This window comes from Rhinatrema bivittatum, chromosome 7 (genome assembly GCF_901001135.1).
Source record: "Rhinatrema bivittatum chromosome 7, aRhiBiv1.1, whole genome shotgun sequence".
Lineage (NCBI taxonomy): Eukaryota > Metazoa > Chordata > Amphibia > Gymnophiona > Rhinatrematidae > Rhinatrema > Rhinatrema bivittatum.
In genome coordinates this window covers 303,522,967-303,548,214 of record NC_042621.1, presented here as the reverse complement: position 1 = coordinate 303,548,214, position 25,248 = coordinate 303,522,967, and positions in this window count along the sequence as shown.

Below are 25,248 nucleotides of genomic sequence, written 5' to 3'. Positions count from 1 at the left end.
GCTGCTCCGTGCAGGTTATCCCCATGTTTCTGTTAAGGGTGATAAGTGCCGCTCCGTGCAGGTTACCCCCATGTTTCTGTTAAGGGTAGTAACTGCTGCTCCGTGCAGGTTATCCCCATGTTTCTGTTAAGGGTGATAAGTGCCGCTCCGTGCAGGTTACCCCCATGTTTCTGTTAAGGGTAGTAACTGCTGCTCCGTGCAGGTTACCCCCATGTTTCTGTTAAGGGTAGTAACTGCCGCTCCGTGCAGGTTACCCTCATGTTTCTGTTAAGGGTAGTAACTGCCACTCCGTGCAGGTTACCCCCATGTTTCTGTTAAGGGTGGTAACTGCCGCTCCGTGCAGGTTACCCCCATCTTTCTGTTAAGGGTATTAACTGCTGCTCCGTGCAGGTTACCCCCATGTTTCTGTTAAGGTTAGTAACTGCCGCTCTGTGCAGGTTACCCCCATGTTTCTGTTAAGGGTAGTAACTGCCGCTCTGTGCAGGTTACCCCCTGTTTCTATTAAGGGTAGTAACTGCTGCTCCTTGCAGGTTACCCCCATGTTTCTGTTAAGGGTAGTAACTGCCGCTCTGTGCAGGTTACCCCCATGTTTCTGTTAAGGTTAGTAACTGCCGCTCTGTGCAGGTTACCCCCATGTTTCTGTTAAGGGTAGTAACTGCCGCTCTGTGCAGGTTACCCCCTGGTTCTATTAAGGGTAGTAACTGCTGCTCCTTGCAGGTTACCCCCATGTTTCTGTTAAGGGTGGTAAGTGCCGCTCTGAGCAGGTTACCCCCATGTTTCTGTTAAGGGTAGTAACTGCTGCTCCGTGCAGGTTATCCCCATGTTTCTGTTAAGGGTGGTAAGTGCCGCTCCGTGCAGGTTATCCCCATGTTTCTGTTAAGGGTGGTAAGTGCCGCTCCGTGCAGGTTACCCCCATGTTTCTGTTAAAGGTGGTAAGTGCCGCTCTGTGCAGGTTACCCCCATGTTTCTGTTAAGGGTAGTAACTGCCGCTCCATGCAGGTTACCCCCATGTTTCTGTTAAGGGTAGTAACTGCTGCTCCGTGCAGGTTACCCCCATGTTTCTGTTAAGGGTAGTAACTGCCGCTCCGTGCAGGTTACCCTCATGTTTCTGTTAAGGGTAGTAACTGCCGCTCCGTGCAGGTTACCCCCATGTTTCTGTTAAGGGTGGTAACTGCCGCTCCTACATGATCTACAGCTGAGTGGCCACCCTAAGAGGCACAGAGGGTGAAGAATATATCTGAAATAGTACTATGTGAAAAACAAAACAAAAAACACAACTTTGGCACGGTGCAGACCTGCGGATGTTTCCTGCTGAATTCTCCTGTAATGTGGGAGTGAACGTATGATGATCCATATTGGGTCAGGTCTTAGTAGCGCTGAGCCCAGCGTCCTGCCTCCGACAGTGGCCGGTCCAGGCAGATCCGAAGGAACAGAATCGATTCCTTGGTGCTCACTCCGAGGCGTAAGCGGTGCCTTTCCCAGGTCTGCCGGGCTTAATAGTTCTTTATGGATTTTCCCTCTAAGACCTTGTCCAAATCTCTTTTAAACCCCCTCTGCATTAGATGCTTTCACCTCATCCTCCAGCAAGGAATTACCGAGCTTGATTCTGCGCTGAGTGAAAAGCTGCTTTCTCCGGTTTGCTTTAAACCTGCCACTTTTATTTTGATGCAGTGTTTCCTAATCTTAGTTCCATCTGGGAGGGTAAATATCCATTGTCTCCCTCTTCCACCTCACTCTGGATTTCAAACCTGTTTAGCCTTTCCTCACAGGGGGAGCCCTTGCATCTCCTTTATCTGCTTGCTCACTCTTCTCTGCACCTTCTGCAGTTCCACTTTACCTTTCAGGAGACGGCGCACGCAATACTGGGCTGCAGACGCAGCGTGGAATGAGTCAGTGGCAAAGTGAGATTCCCCGTTTTGCTCTCCGTTCCTAACCCTCTGTCTGCCTTTTTCTGACTGCTGGTATAGACTGGGCCGAGGATTTCAATGTGCTGTCCACAGCCACTCAAAGATCCTCCTCCGGGGTGGGGACTCCTGGAGTTGGGATTATTCTTCCCTTACGTGCTTCACTTTAAATTTAATCTGCCAGTTAGATGGCCTGCTCCCCTGGTCTGGCAAGGTTCCTCTCGGTATTTTAACAAGTTTGAAATAATTTCGGACCATCCTCAGATCTGACCTCCTCACTCAGTGCTCCCTTTTCCAGACTATCTATGTAAATGTTAAAGAGCACAGGTCCCAGTAAAGCTCCCCGGGGCACTGAATTATTCACCATTTAGTCCAATTCTCCGTTTCCTGTCTTTTAATCAGTGGCCAACCCAGAAGGATACTCCTATCTTGTGACTTTTCATTTTTCCCAAGTAATCTCTCCTGAGGGACTTTATCAAATGCCTTTATGAAAATCCAAATATCCTGCATGCACCAGTTCACCCTTATCTGCGTTTCTTTAACTGTAATAGATTGATAAGGCAGGGCTACCCCTTGCTGGCTCTTCCCCATGTCCGTCCATCTGAGCAGTAATTCTCCTGCTGTCAGCTCCAGCACCTCAGTCAGTCTCACTGGTCTGCAGTCTCTCACATCAAACTTTGGAGTCCTGTTTGAAAGCTGCCGTCACGTGAGCCACCCTCCAGTCCTCATGCAGAACGGCTGATTTTTACGATAGGTTACCGATTGCTGCTATCGAGTCCACGGTTTCACATTTGGGTTTTTAGAGACCTCTGGGGTGAATATCAACTAAGCCTGGTGATTTGTTAACCTTTCATTTGTCAAGTTGCTGTACTACATCCTCCATTTTGGATGGTAATTCGTTTTAGTTTCTCCGAATCATCTCCTTCAAAGATCATTACCGGTGTGGGCATCTCCACAACGTCCTCCTCAGGAAAGAGCAAAGCAAAGAATTCATTTTGGTTTTTTCCCCTTTTTCCCCCTTGGCCATCGAGTGGTCCAGGTGACTTCCTTGAAGGCTTCTTGTTTTAATGCACTTAAAAAAAATGTATTATTAGTTTTTGCCTCTATGGCAAGTTTCTTTTCAAATTCTATCTCAGCCTGCCTTATAAATGTTCTGCACCTGACTTGCCAGCGCTTATGTTCTTCCTCTGTTGTCCTCATTTGGGTCTATCCTCCACACTTTGAAAGATGCCTTTGTTTGTTTCATAGCCTCCTCTTACCTCACCATTAAGCCATGCTGGCAGTCGTTTGGCCTTCCTTGGACCATTTTTAATGTGTGGAATACATTTTATCTGGGCTTCGAAGATGATACTTTTAAACAATCACCACACCTCGTGGAAACCTTTGATCCTTGGCAACCGCTCCTTCCTCCTTTCTTTGTAAGTCTCCCTTTTTAAAAGATAAGTGCTACTGGACTGCTTTTTAACTTCATGTTCTCTTTCGCTCCAGATTAACTGCTGCTCTCGTTCATACTAGGAGAAGAGTGGAGAACGAGCTGCACATGAATTCTGGAATAATTAATCCCACCCAGGAACGTAGTTTCGCTGTTGGGCAATCATTTCAGGAGTAACTAATGTGGCGTGCATGTGCCTGAGTGGAGTTTTGGAATAGTTTTCGATAGTAGTTGTTATCATTACAGGACACTAAAATCCACATTGAGTCCTGGAGAGGTTTTTCAGTGTGAACAGAACAGGGTGTGAAACCGGATATCGACGGTGGAAGAGTTCTTCCTTGAGTACAGTGTAATGGTTATACCGTGACAGGATAAAGGACGGCAGAGCCAGGAAGTGTCACTCCCAGACCCACTACACCTCTCTACACATTAAACAAAGCCAGCTCAGCAGATAAATCAGAGGAAGAACAAAGGTCTTTTGTAGCGCACAAGGCCCCTTTTAAACTGATGTTTCCATTTAAGTCGTCCTGCCCAGTGATTATCTATACTGTAACTGCGAAACGAGGCGGCGCACAAGTCATGTGTCATATCTTCTGTTCAGGCTAATGCGAAACAGTTTCAGACTAATGTTAGAGCTGTGTTCATTCCATCGAGTGAGCGGTGTGTACTGGTACACTGGGGCAGGGGATCTTCTGAGGCGAGGGGCCCAGGCAGTGGGAAGGCGCGGTGCTGGACAAGCGTCTTCTGACTGGCTTACCGCGATCCCGTTTCCACATCATCTCCTGAGCGCACACCAATCTAGCACAAAAGGTTTGCAGTGCCATGGTCAGTGTGGCCGACGAAAACCACTGCCCACAACGGGAATGAATCTGCACCCTCCTCACCAGGGACCTCTGCCCTTAGAATTTGTGAGCAGGCTGGGGGCAGTATTCATTCAATAAAGCCGGCTGGGGGGACAAGTTATCCAGCTAAAGTGATCCAGATTACCGGTCCCAGGTATCCGGCAGGATAAGCGTCCTGCTGAATATCCACGATTAAAGTTATCTGGGCTAACTTTAGCCAGGTAAATTTTCTGGCCTTGTGTGGCCGGATAACTTGCTACTTAACCAGATATTTTCCAAAGGTAAAAAAAAAAAATAGTGCACAGGCCTGTGGTCTGATTGCACCCTCGCCCTTCAAATATTTAATATAGAGCCCGGCTGAGCCAAGAACCCACCCTCCCCAGTTTCCTAAACCTCCCCAAATTATTATTAAATAGATGTGGTAGGCTCCACAGGTCGGCCGCCTCCCGACCCCTGACCCTTCAAATTCCTCTGAAAATGTCCTCACGTGCTCCTCCTCTCCCTCCCCTCGACAGGCCACCCAAACCTTACCCGACCTACGCTCCCAGTACTTCTAGATATGAAGGCCCTTCTGCCTGGATCACACTTTTCTACTCTGATCCTGACCACTTGTACTGCTGCAAGCCCACACTTTACACTCTTTTATTTTATTTTTTTGTGAAAACACTGCCACTTAAAGGACTATCATTTGAATACATCTGGTTAAGGGGCAAGTTATCCGGCCACACGCTTAGCCGGATTCAGCTGAAAGTCGCCTAACTTAGGACCCATCTTGGAACAACTCTGGAGCATGTCTTTTTTATCTGGCCAGATTTCAGCCGGATAATGACTTACCTGGCTAAAATGGGACACAGTCAACATGGATTTACCCAAGGGAAGTCTTGCCTCACAAATCTGCTTCATTTTTTTAAGGGGTTAATAAACATGTGGATAAAGGTGAATCGGTAGATGTAGTGTATTTGGATTTTCAGAAGGCGTTTGACAAAGTTCCTCATGAGAGGCTTCTAGGAAAAGTAAAAAGTCATGGGATAGGAGGCAATGTCCTTTCCTGGATTACAAACTGGTTAAAAGATAAGAAACAGAGAGTAGGATTAAATGGTCAATTTTCTCAGTGGAAAAGGGTAAACAGTGGAGTGCCTCAGGGATCTGTACTTGGACCGGTGCTTTCCAATATATTTATAAATGATCTGGAAAGGAATACGACGAGTGAGGTTATCAAATTTGCGGATGATACAAACTTATTCAGAGTAGTTAAATAACAAGCAGACTGTGATACATTACAGGAGGACCTTGCAAGATGGGAAGATTGGGAATCCAAATGGCAGATGAAATTTAATGTGGACAAGTGCAAGGTGTTGCATATAGGGAAAAATAACCCTTGCTGTAGTTACACAATGTTAGGTTCCATATTAGGAGCTACCACCCAGGAAAAAGATCTAGGCGTCATAGTGGATAATACTTTAAAATCATCAGCTCAGTGTGCTGCGGCAGTCAAAAAAGCAAACAGAATGTTAGGAATTATTAGGAAGGGAATGGTTAATATAATGGAAAATGTCATAATGCCTCTGTATCGCTCCATGGTGAGACCGCACCTTGAATACTGTGTGCAATTCTGATCGCCACATCTCAAAAAAGATATAGTTGCAATGGAGAAGGTACAGAGAAGGGCAACCAAAATGATAAAGGGGATGGAACAGCTCCCCTATGAGGAAAGGCTGAAGAGGTTAGGACTTTTCAGCTTGGAGAAGAGATGGCTGAGGGGGGATATAATAGAGGTCTTTAAGATCATGAGAGGTCTTGAATGAGATGTGAATCGGTTATTTACATTTTCGAATAATAGAAGGACTAGGGGGCATTCCATTAAGTTAGTAAGTAGCACATTTATAATAATCGTAAAAAATTCTTTTTCACTCAGTCACAATAAAGCTCTGGAATTTGTTGCCAGAGGATGTGGTTAGTGCAGTTAGTGTAGCTGAGTTCAAAAAAGGTTTGGATAAGTTCTTGGAGGAAAAGTCCATTAACTGCTATTAATCAAGTTTACTTAGGGAATAGCCACTGCTATTAATTGCATCAGTAGCATGGGATCTTCTTAGTGTTTGGGTAATTGCCAGATTCTTGTGGCCTGGTTTGGCATCTGTTGGAAACAGGATGGTGGGCTTGATGGACCCTTGGTCTGACCCAGCATGGCAATTTCTTATGTTCTTATGTTCTTAAATACAGCTAGATACATGCCCATTATTTAAATTTGTGTTTTATCTAGCTAAATGGCTTCGAATATTGTGCCCAAAAAGTTTCCATTTACCCGTATAAATCATGAGTTATTTGTTTAAAGGGCTTTGAATACTGACCCCTTAGTATTAGCAGCACAGAGCAGTTCAGGCCTCCAGCCACTAGAGGATGCTATCCTAGTCTATTGCTATCCAGGCTTCCAGATGATAGAGAGGATTCATTATATGCTATGCTAATATCCTAGTCCATGCCTTTGACCACTAGAAGAGGAGAGGGGTGTTGTCTTGATAAGAAACAGAAGGATGGTGTAAGGGGAAAAGCCACATACAATGGCACCTTGATGAGAGCTCCGCTGGAAGTAGTAAGCAGAGCGTCTGTGCACGACGCCTCCCTGATGAGAGCTGGATGATGTCACGCATGGGAGCTGCTTGAAAACATGGAAAATGGGAAAGGGTGAGGCTTTCCATGATGACTCCCTGTCGAGAGCCAGATAGGAGAGAGTGAGGAAAGAGGCTGTGTATACCCGGTTGCCCTCCTGAGAGCCGGATGGGATGGCGTAAGGAGAGAGGCCATAGAGAATGACTCCCTGTTAAGAACCAGATGGCAAGGCATTAAGCAGGAGCCTGTACAGTAATGCTATAGTTAATAAAATATAACTTTTGCCTGGTTCTCAGGAGGGGTTTAGCAATAAATGGTTCTCAGAATTGATTAAACACCTCAATGTTTATAGTCCAGAGAAAAAGCACAGGTTTTGCTTATAAATATCCCATATTTCTCAGAGTTTTTGCAGAGTACATACGGACGGAAAGAAAAGAAGAAAGTCACACTTCATTTTCACACCAGATACAGAGCCAGAGATTTGCCGCACCAGTGACAATTTTACAGGTAATGAAGCTAAAAAAAACCCCAAACACACCCAAAGCTGTATTGCACCACATGTCACAGTGTAAGTCCATGTCTATTCCATGAAATACATTTCAGCCTGTTCAGATGCCGAGAGCTGACCTCCTCAACCAGAACCTGCTCTCCCGGATGCAAGGTGCGTAAGCCACCGGGAAACCGAATGCCAGGCGAAGCAGGAAACTTTCATTCAGCTCTTTTTATTGGTATAAATCACATCGAAATACAATGAGGTCCCGGGACACTGTTAAGTTTCGCCCCCCCATGCCCGCGGCATTCAGAACGAAGAACAGATCCGCCTTAGCATTCGTCCGACGTGCACGAAGACGAACAAACTCGAACCGTGCCACAAAAGTAAACCGTTAAAGAAATGCCAAGCCAGTGCCTGTAAACATTGAAATATTTCTCCTAAATGATCAGTTAGAGAGGCATCAATCCTCTGACACCGTAAACTCAGATGATAGGTTACACAAAGTCTCTTTCTCTGTCCAAGAAGAGTCTACAAATGCTTTATAAATCAATTCCATTTTCTCACTGTTTGGAAGAACTTCCAGTATTATTCCTTTTGTGAAAGGCCCTGGCTCTCTGCTTTTATTTACCAAGCCCTAAAAAGATACAGAATGCAATGAGGAGGGGAAAGGGATCTCAGAAAAACATTTTGATATTTCAATCTCAATCAGCTGTGAAACCTATCAACTTAATGTCAATGTACTTCTGCTTTTAAGAAGAGGTTTCCTGGCAATCCCCATTGGTTAGTAAGTCAAACCCAGAAGGATAAGGTTTGGAACGCGCCTTATAGCTGGGACGAGACAGAAATCCAAGCAATGTCCGACGTCTCGTGAGGACAAGGATTTAGGTGTGCGGCAATGGATCCTGGGGTTCTTATTTCTTTGGGCTTCTAGGAGTTGGAAGTGCTGAGGAGGTAGCACTTACAGCCCAGACAGGGGCTGTAAGTGCTACCACAAAATAGGCTGGTTTCACACCTCCTTTCTCTTAACATTTCCCTGACTCCAGATCTAGTTCAAAGACAGATTGAGGGCTTGATTCATCAATGGTTTTCCCCGTCTACACAAACAGGCAGGTGCTATATCGTGCGCTAAGCCTCGCGCAGAGGCTAGCGAGCTCTTGAACACGCGTTTTGGAAGCGCTAGGCTAACACCCAATGCGATAAGGGGATTAGCGCGTCCAAAACAGTGCGTAGCTAATAGCGCTCATCACATGTGAATGTATGTAGATGAGGCTATTAGCTATTACCCCCGATGCAAAAAATCACCCTGTGCCTGATGCACACGTTTTACACGAGCTGATATTGCAATGATCTGAAAAAGAGAAATACAGTCTTAGTGAATCTGGTGTTAGGACAAATTTATCTTAAGAACACAACGTATGCCATCTTGGGGCAGACCAAGGTCCATCGAGCCCAGCAGCCTGTCTCCGACACTGGCCAAGCTGGGTTGCAAGAGCCTGGCAGAACCCAGTAGTAGATCTATTTCCTGTGCAAGGGAAGGTCCAATAAAACAAATCGGAAGGCGGTCCCACGTAGCCAACGCAACAAACAACAAAGGGACTACCTTACACCGTGGAAGATTTTATTAAGTGTGCCCACTTAATAAAATCTTCCACGGTGTAAGGTAGTCCCTTTGTTGTTTGTTGCGTTGATCTATTTCCTGTTACTCACCTCCAGGGGTAGCAATGGCTTTCCCTAGACTACCTAGCTAATATTGTTTTATACACTTTTCCTCCAGAAGATGCAAATGTTGGCAATGCATGTAGGAGGGAGGGATATCGAACATCATATTCAGGCTCGTCTTGATGGATGGACAGCATGTGGCACAGTCTGCAAGACCACAACAGCATCTCCATTTGCATAGTCAAGGTTAAGGCTGTTGACTCTAAACTCGAGGGACACCCAAGGAAATAAGTAATACAGTAAGTGATGGGAGGTAAAGATCAACTGGTCCATCCAGTTGAGACTCCTTCTTTCTTGTTTTCTGCCACATGAGTAGATGAACTCACAAATTCCCACTGCCTAAACCAACACTAACTTCCTTCTCTCCACCTCCATCTCCCACCTGACCGCTCAATCCTACTGCCACCACTGCCTTCTACAACTGCCCTGATTATTATCCATTTCTTTCCTAACTGTTACGATTCTGCTCGCGGGCCTAGTTGCAAGCAGCCTCTCACCTCCAGCTTGCCTGCTCCCCGACACCTCCCAGCTGTCCCGACGCGGTTGTCCTGCAGCCTGGAGGCCGCTGCTTGATTTCCGCGGCTCGGGCCGCCGCCATCTTGCCTTGCAGCTAGGCTGCCCACGTCCTTTCTCTGCACAATGGGTGGAGCTGCCATGCTTCCATGCGGCCCGGAGGCTGCTGACGTGCTCTCTCCTGTTTGGCGGGTCGCCGCACAACTTGTGGTCCGCGCGGCATGGAGCCGCCCCCTCAGCCTCATTCCGGAGTGGCCTGGGAGCCGCTGCCATCGTCCTGCTTCCCTCCTTGCAGCCAGGAGGCCACCGAAACTGCTTCCATGCGGCTGGAGCCGCCCCCAGCCTTTCTTCCTGCGGCAGGAAGCCGCCGCCTCTGAGGCCGGGCCTGGCTTCATGGCCTAATGCCACTCCTTCTCCTCTCTGCAGTATGGCTGCCGCTATCCCTGGTCCTGCCTCCTTAGGCACGGGGTCGCACCTCTCCTTTGGATTTAAAGGGCCAGCTGTGGGCAGTCTTCCTGGCTCCTCCTAGTGATGTCATCCTGGGTGTTTCCTCTTCAGCCCTACAAAAGGGCTCTGTGTTCAGTTCTTCGTTGCCTTCGCAAGGAGACAGTCATGGAGTCGGACTGTTCCTGGATCCTCTGTGCCACCTCTTTGGTCCAGGAGTTTCTGATGTCCAGCTCTGCTTCTTCAAGGCACTCTGTTCTTCATGGGAATTTCCTTTGTGGTTCCTGATTCTTCGCCTCATCTTTGTTCCATGTTTGATCTCTCGCTGGATCCTATGTCCTTGTCTTCTGATGTCTTCGTCGCCGACCCTCCTGAAGTCTTCACCTTCAGATCTTCCTGAAGTCCTCATCTTCCGATGTCCTGTCCTTCCTGAAGTCCGTCATCCTGTTGTTCTGCCTCTCGAAGCCTCCTCAATGCTCTTGGCTGGGTGACCTGGGGTCCGAAGTCCAGATGTCTTGTCCTTCAGTTCACTCGACACCTCCTGGATGCTCTTGACCGAGTGTCTTAGGAGTTGAAGTCCAGATGTCCTGACGTGCCTGACGTGCCTGACGTCTTCATGTCAAGTTGTTTTATAAGAGCATAAGAATATAAGAAAATGCCATACTGGGTCAGACCAAGGGTCCATCAAGCCCAGCATCCTGTTTCCAACAGTGGCCAATCCAGGCCATAAGAACCTGGCAAGTACCCAAAAACTAAGTCTATTCCATGTTACCATTGCTAATGGCAGTGGCTATTCTCTAAGTGAACTTAATAGCAGGTAATGGACTTCTCCTCCAAGAACTTATCCAATCCTTTTTTAAACACAGCTATACTAACTGCACTAACCACATCCTCTGAGATTTCTTTTTCTCAACACACAATAAAGCTCTGGAATTTGTTGCCAGAGGATGTGGTTAGTGCAGTTAGTGTAGCTGGATTCAAAAAAGGCTATTAATCAAGTTTACTTAGGGAATAGCCACTGCTATTAATTGCATCAGTAGCATGGGATCTTCTTAGTGTTTGGGTAATTGCCAGGTTCTTATGGTCTGGATTGGCCACTGTTGGAAACAGGATGCTGGTCTTGATGGACCCTTGGTCTGATCCAGCATGGCAATTTCTTATGTTCTTATGACCAATGATTATAAACTGTATGTGCACGAGAAGTTGGTCGAAAATGACCTTGATGTGTTTAGTATCATATGATGGCCATTCCATAATTTGAAGTATTTTGTGCTTTCATTTTTCAATACATAAAGGGTTTACACGTATAAGAAATATTTACTGACATTGTTCCAGAGTCTTCTCCCTTGGAGTTTCATATCGTGACTTCTGGTTTTGCAGCTTCCTTTCCATTGGAAAAGATTAGATTTTTGTGCATCATTAATTCCTTTTAAGTATTTAAAGGTCTGTATCATATCTCCCATGTCTCTTCTCTTCTCCAGGGTCTTCTAGTGTCCTCTCCTATGGCTTTCCAATACAGACCCCACACAGTTTTGGACGCCTTTTTCTGGACTGCTTCCATTCTGACCTTATCCTTTTTGAGATGAGGTCTCCATACCTGAACACTGTATTCGAGGTGAGGCCTCACCAAGGACCTGTACAAGGGGATTATCACCTCCTTTTTCTTACTGGTTATTCCTCTTTGCCATCTTCAGATCAGCAGACACTATCACACCAAGGTTCCTCTCCCTGTCCGTGCCCATCAGTCTTTCACCCTAACATGCACAACTCCTTCGGATTGCCGTAACCCAAATGCATGACCCTGCACTTCTTGGCATTGAATCCCAGCTGCCAAACCTTTGACCACTTCTCCAGTTTTTCTAAGTCACTTCTCATTCTCTCCACTCTTTCAGGCGTGTTCACTCTTTTGCAGATCTTAGTGTCATCTGCAAAGAGGTAACTTCTAATCCCTCTGCAATATCACTCAAAAAGATATTGAACAGAATTGGTCCCTGAGGAACTGCACTTATCTCTCTTCTTTCCTCAGAGTAGGTTCCAGTTACTACTGTTCTCCAAAGTCTGTCAGTCAGCCAATTTATAATCCATTCCACCACCTTGAGACCCACTGCCAGGCTTCCCATTTTATTCCTGAGCCTCCTCTGCAGGACTGTATCAAAAGCCTTGCTGAAATCCAAGTGAACCACATTGCATGCTCTTCCAGACTTCAAGAGAACTGTGCCTTCAGATGAAGGATATTAGGGTTTGTATTGATTTGGCTATGTTTAAGGTAAATATGGGTGTGAGTTCTCCTTTGCACTCCTACAAGTCTCTGAATTTTTTTCTGTGCACAGCTAAAAGCAAGTCACACAAAGCTGTGAGATTAGATCTGGGTTTGAATGCATAAGATGTACCAGGCTGTTCACGGAGGCCTACAAATCTTTGGATGAGGTCCAGCTGGTAAAACCAGTATTGAAAGGAAAGCCGTTTGCATGTGGTTTACAGGTGGAAATCTGTGGCTCCTTTTTCCAGTCCCAGCTCTCTCTCGTCCTTTTGTAACTAATGGGCTTTGAACAAGCCTTCTTTCCCAGAGTCGCAACCCTGACGTCTGTGCACACTCGGCATTAAGGCTTAGATTCATCAAAATGCTATAAATGTGTTGAGTTACCACACGGTTGAGGGGGAGAAAGAGAGAAAGTGAGGTTCTTTATAAGGCTCTCATTTATACCGCTATAAGAAAGTCATCCAGTAACTCGAGGTGAGGTTTTGGTGGTGGACTAGGTTTTTGGGGGCCTGTTTTACACGCACAGTCAGAGATACGAGCAGCATGGCACACATCAGTGAAGACTTGATGTGGTTTGGAATGAGGAAAGGGACACAAAGATGAGATTTCTAGAGTGCACGAAGCTAGGGCGAGAGAGTACGTTGTAGAAATGTCATCTTTTTGTGGACCTTTCCTCGTTCCAAATCTCATCAAATCTTCACTGATGCCTACCGTGCTGTTCGTACATCTCACTGTGCATGTAAAAGTGGCACCAAAACCCTACACCACCTCCAGAACCTCACTTCAAGGTAATAGACTACCCTCCTATAGTGCTATCAATAGATGACAATTATACGTGCCCTCTCTCTGTCTCCACTCCACTCCCCCTGCCCGCAGTAACGCATTGCGCACTTTGATGAATGATCCCGTAAGCGAGCATAGGGAGGAGGTCCTAAGAAGCCTCTGAGCTCGTCCCATGCACCTATCTACTGTCATGAACCTCTCTTCCTATGAAGGGTCCCCGCTGTAATCCGCTTCTAGCAGCCTCTGACTTGATTGAAGTCCGTTTTGAAGTGGGTGCCCAGTCACGAAAGGCAGAAAAGTAATCAAAACTCAATCAAATTGCATTTTTATATCAGAAACTGGATTGCATTTCACGCTCATTTGAGGGAAGCATTAAGGGAGTACCAGCCTCGTGGCAGAGCTGCCACGAGGCTGGTACTTGGCGAGATCTGAAGCCAGCAGGGAGCGTGGATCTGCGTGGCTGAAGAAATTCCTCTGACATCATCCGACTATAGTGGTCCCACTAAGCCTGTCAGGGGCCCAGAGGCGGTGGTGAGCCTATGAGAGGTGGTGAGCCGAGAGCACACCTGAGCGGTTATGAATTCATCCCTGCGGCTTTCCTCCGTCCTTATCTGGGCGCGGCGGAGGCCATTCCAGGAATTCGGAATTCACTCCGCATAATTGATGGCTGCAGCACCGCTGCGGAGTTAAAACTGCATCCTGCCACTAAGTGCAGTCATTCCCTAATCAGCCGGAAATGATTCAGAGCCGGGCACCGTACAGTACAGGCCCTGCAGACTCCCTGGGACTACAGGTAATCACCCTGGGTGCACAATGAAAGGGAGACCAGCAATGGGCAATTACTCACATCTTAGGTTTCTATAATGGAGACCTGGGGGAGGGCGAGTCGAGAAACGACAGCAGGCAGGTCAACCCTCCCACGCTGGAAGGTACAGGCCCTTCACTGGGTCCTGAAAGGGAACGAGCCAGTTCAGGGCAGTTGCACGCAGTTTGCAGAGAGAAATGCAGGAACGGGAAAGGGGGAAGGAGTTACAGAGAGAGACAGCAGGAGAGAGAAAAGAAGAGACCCCAGGAAACGTGACAGGAAGGAGACTCCTTTAGGCAGTGACTTCTAAGCATTTTCTGCAAATCGCTGCTATTTCCCAGTGGTCAGTGCGACTCTGTTCATTTACTCCCAGTTTGCAGAAACAAAAACAAAAAAAAATATTGTGGAAAACAGAAATTCAAGAGGGTCAGGTGAACGTCTTATGCGCTGTCCTGTGCATGAAAATTGGTCCACCAGCAGCCAAGGAGCAGCGAATAGGGTGAAGGGGGCTGGCCCCTCTCTCACATGCAGAATGCAAAGTGTACAGAAGCCTCACGAATCCCCTTTCGGGCACGTAAAGCAATTCCTCTGACGTTCGCAACATTTGAAATCAGGTGCATGGAGCGTACGTGGGAAATGCCTTCTGAGAATCCAAAATTCCTCCCCAAATGCAATAGCCCCTACTGGCATGCAAGGTCAGCGCGTGTGAAACCCTGCTGGCACCTCTTCCCATCCTTACAAACCATGCTCTCCATCAAAAAAGCAAACAGAATGTTGGGAATTATTAGAAAGGGAATGGTTAATAAAACGGAAAATGTCATAATGCCTCTGTGAGACCACACCTGGAATACTGTGTACAATTCTGGTCACCACATCTCAAAAAAGATATAATTGCGATGGGGAAGGTACAGAGAAGGGCAACCAAAATGATAAAGGGGATGGAACAGCTCCCCTATGAGGAAAGACTAAAGAGGTTAGGGCTGTTCAGCTTGGAGAAGAGACGACTGAGGGGGGATATGATAGAGGTGTTTAAGATCATGAGAGGTCTAGAACAGGTAGATGTGACTCGGTTATTTAGTCTTTCGGATAATAGACTAGGGGGCACTCCATGAAGTTAGCATGGGGCACATTTAAAACTAATCGGAGAAAGTTCTTTTTCACTCAACGCACAATAAAGCTCTGGAATTTGTTGCCAGAGGATGTGGTTAGTGCAGTTAGTGCAGCTGGGTTTAACAAAGGTTTGGATAAGTTCTTGGAGGAGAAGTCCATTAATGGCTATTAATCAAGTTTACTTAGGGAATAGCCACTGCTATTAATTGCATCAGTAGCATGGGATCTTCTTAGTGTTTGGTACTTGCCAGGTTCTTGTGGCCTGGTTTGGCCTCTGTTGGAAACAGGATGCTGGGCTTGATGGACCCTTGGTCTGACCCAGTATGGCAGGTTCTTATGTTCTTATGTACTGAATGCCGGCTCTGCTGCCCATTAAGGAACGGCACTGGCATTTCAGCTGGCAAGGCAGACCTTTCTCTCAGGCAACCCATTCACTAGTCCTGCTGAATATGTTTCCTGTTTTCCAAACCCTGACCTCATCCCCGACAGGGCCGTTACAATGGTTGCGTTTTAAAGCACTAAGAACGTGGCTTTCTGCACAAGCATTCCAGTTAGAAGTCAGGCAGTAATTCTCATATTTTTTTTTTATATTTTGATGCTTTCTTTTAACTATTTTTATGTTAATGGGTATGCTTTAATGTGATTATTTATTCTTCTAATTTCTAACATTTATTTTATGATTTGATTCATTTATATAATTTTAAGAGCGCTTTTTACTTACATTTACTTGTTTGATTGGTTTAAATATTTTTATTGTACTTTTATGATTTTTAGTTACAAAAACATTGTAAACCGGTGTGAAGGTGAATACCAACATCGGTATAAAAATTTAAATAAAAAAATAAGTTGCTATTTTTGGGGGGGGGGGGGGGGAACATTTGCCTTTGCTTGATAAAAGGAAGGTTGAAAACAGCACACGTGAGAGTCGACTCCTTTTATTTTAGCCTTGCCCAATAATACTTGGATTCACTGGATTGATAAACTGCCTTTTTTGAATGGAAAATTCACCCAAAGCGGTTCACAGCAGTTTCTGAGCGCTCATAATCTTTTGGTTTGCCATGGCCCTCAGAAGATTGCCTGTGGAACACTTGCTCCTTTTCTCTAACGGACCGAGTCGTCCGGCTCTTCTGCAGAAGAATGCAGCGACTCTCAAAACACTTGGGCAAGTAACGCGTGGTCTCGGCCAACACTGGCACAGAAAAGAGAGCTCCTGCCGAGCCCCGATTTCTACAGCCCACCCAATGGTCCTTTCCCTGCTGTCACCACTGCGTTACTGGGTCGGGTATCCAAGCCCCCAAGTGCCGGGCAGCTGCAAGCCTCCGGAGCAACGAGGAGCTGATGGGGGGCAGCTGAAGGTCACCGTGGCATTCGGAGTTTGTGTGAGGCTAACATTGCATGAGGGATTCCTCTCCGTGCACGAGAAGGGAGCATCCAAAGCAAAAAAAAAAAGAAATTGCAAAGCAGATGAAGACCTCCACGGCTCCCTGCGGGCAGCCCTGCACATCATTGGCGAGATCTGGCTCCTGACACGTCTCTTCCCCATGCCTCAGGAGCCGGGCCGCTCATGGGCCTAAATCCCGTCTTTCAGCTGCTAGCAGAGGATGAGCGAGGGATCACGGCTCTAACATGTGTTCGTCCACGCTTGATTTATTAACGCTGAAAGAGTCATGTTTGCCATTTTTTTTTTTTTTGCTCTGAAGGTTTTAAAAGCAAAACTTTTAAGTCCATAATCTCGCAGAATCTATTCATCATGGGCAGCTTCAAAGGATCCGGGGACAGACGCAAGCGCCAGCATCTCCCACTTAGTTACGGGTGAAGGGTCGGCTTTTAAGGATAAATTAATACAATTTGTATTTATTAAGGCTCATGTGCTGTACTCACGTCGTCCTGCTGCTTGGCAGGGGGGTGGGTTTACCTCGATATCTTTTCATATGGAATTCCAGACGCGAAGAACAAACGTTTCGGAGGTAATATTTGATCTGAACGTGGAGAAGGATAATTCTGCGGTAATCTTTACCATGCTCGTGCATGGCCAGATGAGTTACTAAGCTTCCCCCCCCCCCCAGAGACAGAAGGTGGATAAAAGCCTTTCGGAGAATCAAGGCCCGAGCGCAATGCATCAAAAGGCAGCCCCCAGCCCCCTGCACCCCCCTTAGCACGCTCCCATTCTGACTGGACAGAGCAGCAAACACACAAAACGTATTCCAGCAATCCCGAGTCCAGCATCACCTGCTCTTCTCCTCGTTCAAGCCCAGAGTAACGGAAGGGAAAAGATGCGATGAAAATCCCAGGCCTCAGGTGCCCCATTACTTCCCTGCCCCCCCCCCCGGGTCAAGGGGTTAAGTTACGAAGGAAGCACCGAGTCATTTTAGGAGACCTCTGGGTGACCCCGAGGCGGTGCAAAGCTTACAGTGACCGGGGCGGCACCGGAGGCTCTGGGATCTCTGCACACTGCTGGGGAGGGAGCTGGATCCGGTGAGATCCCTGCCCTGATAAATTCCACTAATGCAAACCTTGGAAAGTGGGAAGATGAAACAATTCGGACTCGGTTCCTGAACCTCCGAATGGGGCACCATCCTGGCACCTCTAGGAGCCTTGGTAGGAGAATCAAGAGCAGAGTGAGGCGATCTATCAATTACCAATCATAAAGTGCAGCCTTTCAGTGATTAATAAGATCCCATCAGGGCACTGGTGCCCAGTGAGAAAGGAAAGCAGATGAGCTTGACATGTAAAACTATCTTTATTTCAAGGAATTGAAATGAGGGCAGCCTGACAGTGTTTGGAAATTAAATCTCCTGTGTACCTACAGCGGTGCAAACTTCACACACACACACACAACCTCTTCCTCATCATCCACCAACAGGACATCCACAACGAAAATAGAGGAACAGACATAATATACCTCAACCGTATTCAATGTGCATATCCTGAAAACCAAACCTGCTTCTGGCACCTGAGGACTGCAGTTGTCTACCTCTTACCCTGAGTCCTCCAGTCCTAGAGGTGACAGGCTCTGTATCCCTGCTCCCATCCCCTGATCCCTCCAGTCCTAGAGGTGACAGGCTCTGTATCCCTGCTCCCATCCCCTGATCCCTCCAGTCCTAGAGGTGACAGGCTCTGTATCCCTGTGCCCATCCCCTGATCCCTCCAGTGCTAGAGGTGACAGGCTCTGTATCCCTTCACCCATCCCCTGATCCCTCCAGTCCTAGAGGTGACAGGCTCTGTATCCCTGCTCCCATCCCCTGATCCCTCCAGTCCTAGAGGTGACAGGCTCTGTATCCCTGCTCCCATCCCCTGATCCCTCCAGTCCTAGAGGTGACAGGCTCTGTATCCCTGTGCCCATCCCCTGATCCCTCCAGTGCTAGAGGTGACAGGCTCTGTATCCCTGCACCCATCCCCTGATCCCTCCAGCCCTAGAGGTGACAGGCTCTGTATCCCTGCTCCCATCCCCTGATCCCTCCAGTCCTAGCGGTGACAGGCTCTGTATCCCTGCTCCCATCCCCTGATCCCTCCAGTCCTAGAGGTGACAGGCTCTGTATCCCTGCTCCCATCCCCTGATCCCTCCAGTGCTAGAGGTGACAGGCTCTGTATCCCTTCACCCATCCCCTGATCCCCAGTCCTAGAGGTGACAGGCTCTGTATCCCTTCACCCATCCCATGATCCTCCAGTCCTAGAGGTGACAGGCTCTGTATCCCTGCTCCCATCCCCTGATCCCTCCAGTCCTAGAGGTGACAGGCTCTGTATCCCTGCTCCCATCCCCTGATCCCTCCAGTGCTAGAGGTGACAGCCTCTGTATCCTGTACCTATCCCCTGAGCCCTCCAGTCCTAGAGGTGACAGGCTCTGTATCCCTGTGTCCATCCCCTGATCCCTCCAGTCCTAGAGGTGACAGGCTCTGTATCCCTGCTCCCATCCCCTGATCCCTCCAGTCCTAGAGGTGACAGCCTCTGTATCCCTGTACCTATCCCCTGAGCCCTCCAGTCCTAGAGGTGACAGGCTCTGTATCCCTGTGTCCATCCCCTGATCCCTCCAGTCCTAGAGGTGACAGGCTCTGTATCCCTGCACCCATCCCCTGCTCCCTCCAGTCCTAGAGGTGACAGGCTCTGTATCCCTGCTCCCATCCCCTGATCCCTCCAGTCCTAGAGGTGACAGGCTCTGTATCCCCTGCTCCCATCCCCTGATCTCTCCAGTCCTAGAGGTGACAGGCTCTGTATCCCTGCTCCCATCCCCTGATCCCTCCAGTCCTAGAGGTGACAGGCTCTGTATCCCTGCTCCCATCCCCTGATCCCTCCAGTCCTAGAGGTGACAGGCTCTGTATCCCTGCTCCCATCCCCTGAGCCCTCAAGTCCTAGAGGTGACAGGCTCTGTATCCCTGCTCCCATCCCCTGATCCCTCCAGTCCTAGAGGTGACAGGCTCTGTATCCCTGCTCCCATCCCCTGATCCCTCCAGTCCTAGAGGTGACAGGCTCTGTATCCCTGCTCCCATCCCCTGAGCCCTCCAGTCCTAGAGGTGACAGGCTCTGTATCCCTGCTCCCATCCCCTGATCCCTCCAGTCCTAGAGGTGACAGGCTCTGTATCCCTGTGCCCATCCCCTGATCCCTCCAGTGCTAGAGGTGACAGGCTCTGTATCCCTTCACCCATCCCCTGATCCCTCCAGTCCTAGAGGTGACAGGCTCTGTATCCTTGCTCCCATCCCCTGATCCCTCCAGTCCTAGAGGTGACAGGCTCTGTATCCCTGCTCCCATCCCCTGATCCCTCCAGTCCTAGAGGTGACAGGCTCTGTATCCCTGTGCCCATCCCCTGATCCCTCCAGTGCTAGAGGTGACAGGCTCTGTATCCCTGCACCCATCCCCTGATCCCTCCAGCCCTAGAGGTGACAGGCTCTGTATCCCTGCTCCCATCCCCTGATCCCTCCAGTCCTAGAGATGACAGGCTCTGTATCCCTGCTCCCATCCCCTGATCCCTCCAGTCCTAGAGGTGACAGGCTCTGTATCCCTGCTCCCATCCCCTGATCCCTCCAGTGCTAGAGGTGACAGGCTCTGTATCCCTTCACCCATCCCCTGATCCCCAGTCCTAGAGGTGACAGGCTCTGTATCCCTTCACCCATCCCCTGATCCTCCAGTCCTAGAGGTGACAGGCTCTGTATCCCTGCTCCCATCCCCTGATCCCTCCAGTCCTAGAGGTGACAGGCTCTGTATCCCTGCTCCCATCCCCTGATCCCTCCAGTGCTAGAGGTGACAGCCTCTGTATCCCTGTACCTATCCCCTGAGCCCTCCAGTCCTAGAGGTGACAGGCTCTGTATCCCTGTGTCCATCCCCTGATCCCTCCAGTCCTAGAGGTGACAGGCTCTGTATCCCTGCTCCCATCCCCTGATCCCTCCAGTCCTAGAGGTGACAGCCTCTGTATCCCTGTACCTATCCCCTGAGTCCTCCAGTCCTAGAGGTGACAGGCTCTGTATCCCTGTGTCCATCCCCTGATCCCTCCAGTCCTAGAGGTGACAGGCTCTGTATCCCTGCACCCATCCCCTGCTCCCTCCAGTCCTAGAGGTGACAGGCTCTGTATCCCTGCTCCCATCCCCTGATCCCTCCAGTCCTAGAGGTGACAGGCTCTGTATCCCTGCTCCCATCCCCTGATCTCTCCAGTCCTAGAGGTGACAGGCTCTGTATCCCTGCTCCCATCCCCTGATCCCTCCAGTCCTAGAGGTGACAGGCTCTGTATCCCTGCTCCCATCCCCTGATCCCTCCAGTCCTAGAGGTGACAGGCTCTGTATCCCTGCTCCCATCCCCTGAGCCCTCAAGTCCTAGAGGTGACAGGCTCTGTATCCCTGCTCCCATCCCCTGATCCCTCCAGTCCTAGAGGTGACAGGCTCTGTATCCCTGCTCCCATCCCCTGAGCCCTCCAGTCCTAGAGCTGACAGGCTCTGTATCCCTGCTCCCATCCCCTGATCCCTCCAGTCCTAGAGGTGACAGGCTCTGTATCCCTGCTCCCATCCCCTGATCCCTCCAGTTCTAGAGGTGACAGGCTCTGTATCCATGCGCCCATCCCCTGATCCCCAGTCCTAGAGGTGACAGGCTCTGTATCCCTGCACCCGTCCCCTGATCCCTCCAGTTCTAGAGGTGACAGGCTCTGTATCCCTGCTCCCATCCCCTGATCCCTCCAGTCCTAGAGGTGACAGGCTCTGTATCCCTGCTCCCATCCCCTGATCCCTCCAGTCCTAGAGGTGACAGGCTCTGTATCCCTGCTCCCATCCCCTGATCCCTCCAGTCCTAGAGGTGACAGGCTCTGTATCCCTGCACCCATCCCCTGATCCCTCCAGCCCTAGAGGTGACAGGCTCTGTATCCCTGCTCCCATCCCCTGATCCCTCCAGTCCTAGAGATGACAGGCTCTGTATCCCTGCTCCCATCCCCTGATCCCTCCAGTCCTAGAGGTGACAGGCTCTGTATCCCTGCTCCCATCCCCTGATCCCTCCAGTGCTAGAGGTGACAGGCTCTGTATCCCTTCACCCATCCCCTGATCCCCAGTCCTAGAGGTGACAGGCTCTGTATCCCTTCACCCATCCCCTGATCCTCCAGTCCTAGAGGTGACAGGCTCTGTATCCCTGCTCCCATCCCCTGATCCCTCCAGTCCTAGAGGTGACAGGCTCTGTATCCCTGCTCCCATCCCCTGATCCCTCCAGTGCTAGAGGTGACAGGCTCTGTATCCCTGTACCTATCCCTGAGCCCTCCAGTCCTAGAGGTGACAGGCTCTGTATCCCTGTGTCCATCCCCTGATCCCTCCAGTCCTAGAGGTGACAGGCTCTGTATCCCTGCTCCCATCCCCTGATCCCTCCAGTCCTAGAGGTGACAGCCTGTGTATCCCTGTACCTATCCCCTGAGCCCTCCAGTCCTAGAGGTGACAGGCTCTGTATCCCTGTGTCCATCCCCTGATCCCTCCAGTCCTAGAGGTGACAGGCTCTGTATCCCTGCACCCATCCCCTGCTCCCTCCAGTCCTAGAGGTGACAGGCTCTGTATCCCTGCTCCCATCCCCTGATCCCTCCAGTCCTAGAGGTGACAGGCTCTGTATCCCTGCTCCCATCCCCTGATCTCTCCAGTCCTAGAGGTCACAGGCTCTGTATCCCTGCTCCCATCCCCTGATCCCTCCAGTCCTAGAGGTGACAGGCTCTGTATCCCTGCTCCCATCCCCTGATCCCTCCAGTCCTAGAGGTGACAGGCTCTGTATCCCTGCTCCCATCCCCTGAGCCCTCAAGTCCTAGAGGTGACAGGCTCTGTATCCCTGCTCCCATCCCCTGATCCCTCCAGTCCTAGAGGTGACAGGCTCTGTATCCCTGCTCCCATCCCCTGAGCCCTCCAGTCCTAGAGGTGACAGGCTCTGTATCCCTGCTCCCATCCCCTGATCCCTCCAGTCCTAGAGGTGACAGGCTCTGTATCCCTGCTCCCATCCCCTGATCCCTCCAGTTCTAGAGGTGACAGGCTCTGTATCCCTGCGCCCATCCCCTGATCCCCAGTCCTAGAGGTGACAGGCTCTGTATCCCTGCACCCGTCCCCTGATCCCTCCAGTTCTAGAGGTGACAGGCTCTGTATCCCTGCTCCCATCCCCTGATCCCCAGTCCTAGAGGTGACAGGCTCTGTATCCCTGCTCCCATCCCCTGATCCCTCCAGTCCTAGAGGTGACAGGCTCTGTATCCCTGCTCCCATCCCCTGATTCCTCCAGTCCTAGAGGTGACAGGCTCTGTATCCCTGCTCCCATCCCCTGATCCCTCCAGTCCTAGAGGTGACAGGCTCTGTATCCCTGCTCCCATCCCCTGAGCCCTCAAGTCCTAGAGGTGACAGGCTCTGTATCCCTGCTCCCATCCCCTGAGCCCTCAAGTCCTAGAGGTGACAGGCTCTGTATCCCTGCGCCAATCCCCTGATCCCTCCAGTCCTAGAGGTGACAGGCTCTGTATCCCTGCGCCCATCCCCTGATCCCTCCAGTCCTAGAGGTGACAGGCTCTGTATCCCTGCTCCCATCCCTTGATCCCTCCAGTCCTAGAGGTGACAGGCTCTGTATCCCTGCTCCCATCCCCTGATCCCTCCAGTCCTAGAGGTGACAGGCTCTGTATCCCTGCTCCCATCCCCTGATCCCTCCAGTCCTAGAGGTGACAGGCTCTGTATCCCTGCTCCCATCCCCTGATCCCTCCAGTCCTAGAGGTGACAGGCTCTGTATCCCTGCTCCCATCCCCTGAGCCCTCAAGTCCTAGAGGTGACAGGCTCTGTATCCCTGTACCCATCCCTTGATCCCTCTCTTTGTAAATTAGTCAACGAAATGTTTGCACACTAAAAATGCCCACACACTTGGCTTGTGGTGAACAAAGCAGCTCTCGTCCTTTTGAAATTTCCGCCTGTACACGCTGTTACATTCCTCCAAGGCAAGCCCTGGCTCCCCTCGCCCGGGAATGCCTCTCGTTATCCCGGCTACAAGCACCAGGGATTTGGAAGCCCACCCGTGCTTATACCGGGGCAGAGGGAGGCAGGTTTCAGCTAGGAGAATTTATCTGAGTATTTCGGTTTTGACCCGAGTCATTGGCTCTGGAATGTGCCCCGATAGAGATTATTATGCGCACGCAAAGTGTCTGAGACAAGAAGACAAGCCTGAGAGGAAAGCGCGCAGAGGCGAGCGGTGACCCCGGCTGCTCCCTGACGTCACCCCCCCTCAGGATCCGCTCCTGCTCGCCCGTCACGTCCTCCGCTTGCTACAGCTCACGTCAAGGGTCATCCCCCCGGGAAATTTATGGCTTTTAATTTTGGAACATCTGCTTTCAATTTGAATAGTTAATTTTATTATTGTTTCTCCTCCCTTCCTCAGGCAAAGCGCGCAGGGGCCCGGCTCCTTTTCTCCCACCTGCGCTGTGTCCCATAATCTGCCGAGGCTCCTGGGAAAATCGCTTCAGGGAGAATCAGGAAGCCTGGCGAATTCCGGCTGGAAGGGTTGGGCCTTCACCTGTCATCATCTGCCGCCTTACTATATCCCCTGCTGCCCAAGCAGGAGCAACGATCCTCCGGCACCAGGGACGGGCCCAGAAACCCCCTACCTTCCTGTTTGGGTTTCATTTCACCTACACGGTTTGTCCCTAGCTGAATGGGCACTGGCAGCGGTGGCCATTTCGGGGGGGGGGGGGGGTCCTTGCTTCCACGTTCCGCACGCACTGGGCCTGTGAAGGAGAAAGGAGATTTCACAGGCCGGGCCACCGGTCCCATGCCGCCAGGCTTTGAGGCGGCAGGTCCAACGTCGCTGCTAAGGCCGAGCCGCGCTCAAGAGAGAGAGAGAGCAGGCCCGACTCTTCTACCTCCGCCCACCCAACCTGGTGAGAAAAGTCCGGGCCTGGTACTTTGCACTCACGGCTCCGAAGAGACGGTCCCAAGTCCACCGGTGAAAAAATAGCCACGGACTCTGCCCCAGAGCGAGCAGCTCGGGCATCGCCTCATCACACACAGAGAGAGACAAAGACGAGGACGCACGGTGACCGTCCCGAAAACCGTCCACAGACGGAGCCGCAGCAAACTCTTGGGGAAGCTTTTGCTTCTCTCCATAGGAGAACATCTGCCTCTAGAGATGCAGAAACCTCAGGTTAGAGCATTTTCCCCCTTAGTAATGGAAGGGATGGGCCGTCCCAGCCAGGCTCCCCATTGGTGCCCGTGCTGTCACAGCTCTTATGCAATGATCTGTGCTCCTCTCCCTCCCTTGGTCTTTACCCCAAATGGGGCTCCTCGAACCTCTGCTGGAAGTCTGTTCCAGGTGACCACCCCCCCCCCCCCACCTCTCAGGATTTCCTCACAGCTTTCCTTCCTTCAGCTGTACGTGATGACCCCTTTCTCCTTTCATGTAATGGAAAATGAAGTTGTACCCTGTGTTTAAGGAATCTGCTCTCATTGTGACAGGAAATGATGATGCTCCATGTGGTTGCTCCCGAACCAGTGTTGACTGTTGCTAAATCTTTCTGACACAAAATTATGCAGGGAAGTTAAATCACAAGCAGATTGTGATGAAATGCAGGAGGACATTTCAGACTGGAAGATTGGGCATCTAAATGGCAGATGAAATTTAATGTGGACAAGTGCAAGGTGTTGCTTGTAGGGAAAAATAACCCTTGCTGTAGTTACACAATATTAGGTTCCATATTAGGTGCTACAACCCAAGAAAGAGATCTAGGTGTCAAGGTGGATAACACATTGAAATCGTCGGCTCAGTGTGCTGTGGCAGTCAAAAAAGCAAACAGAATGTTAGGAATTATTAGAAAGGGAATGGTTAATAAAACGGAAAATGTCATAAATCCTCTGTATCGCTCCATGGTGAGACCAC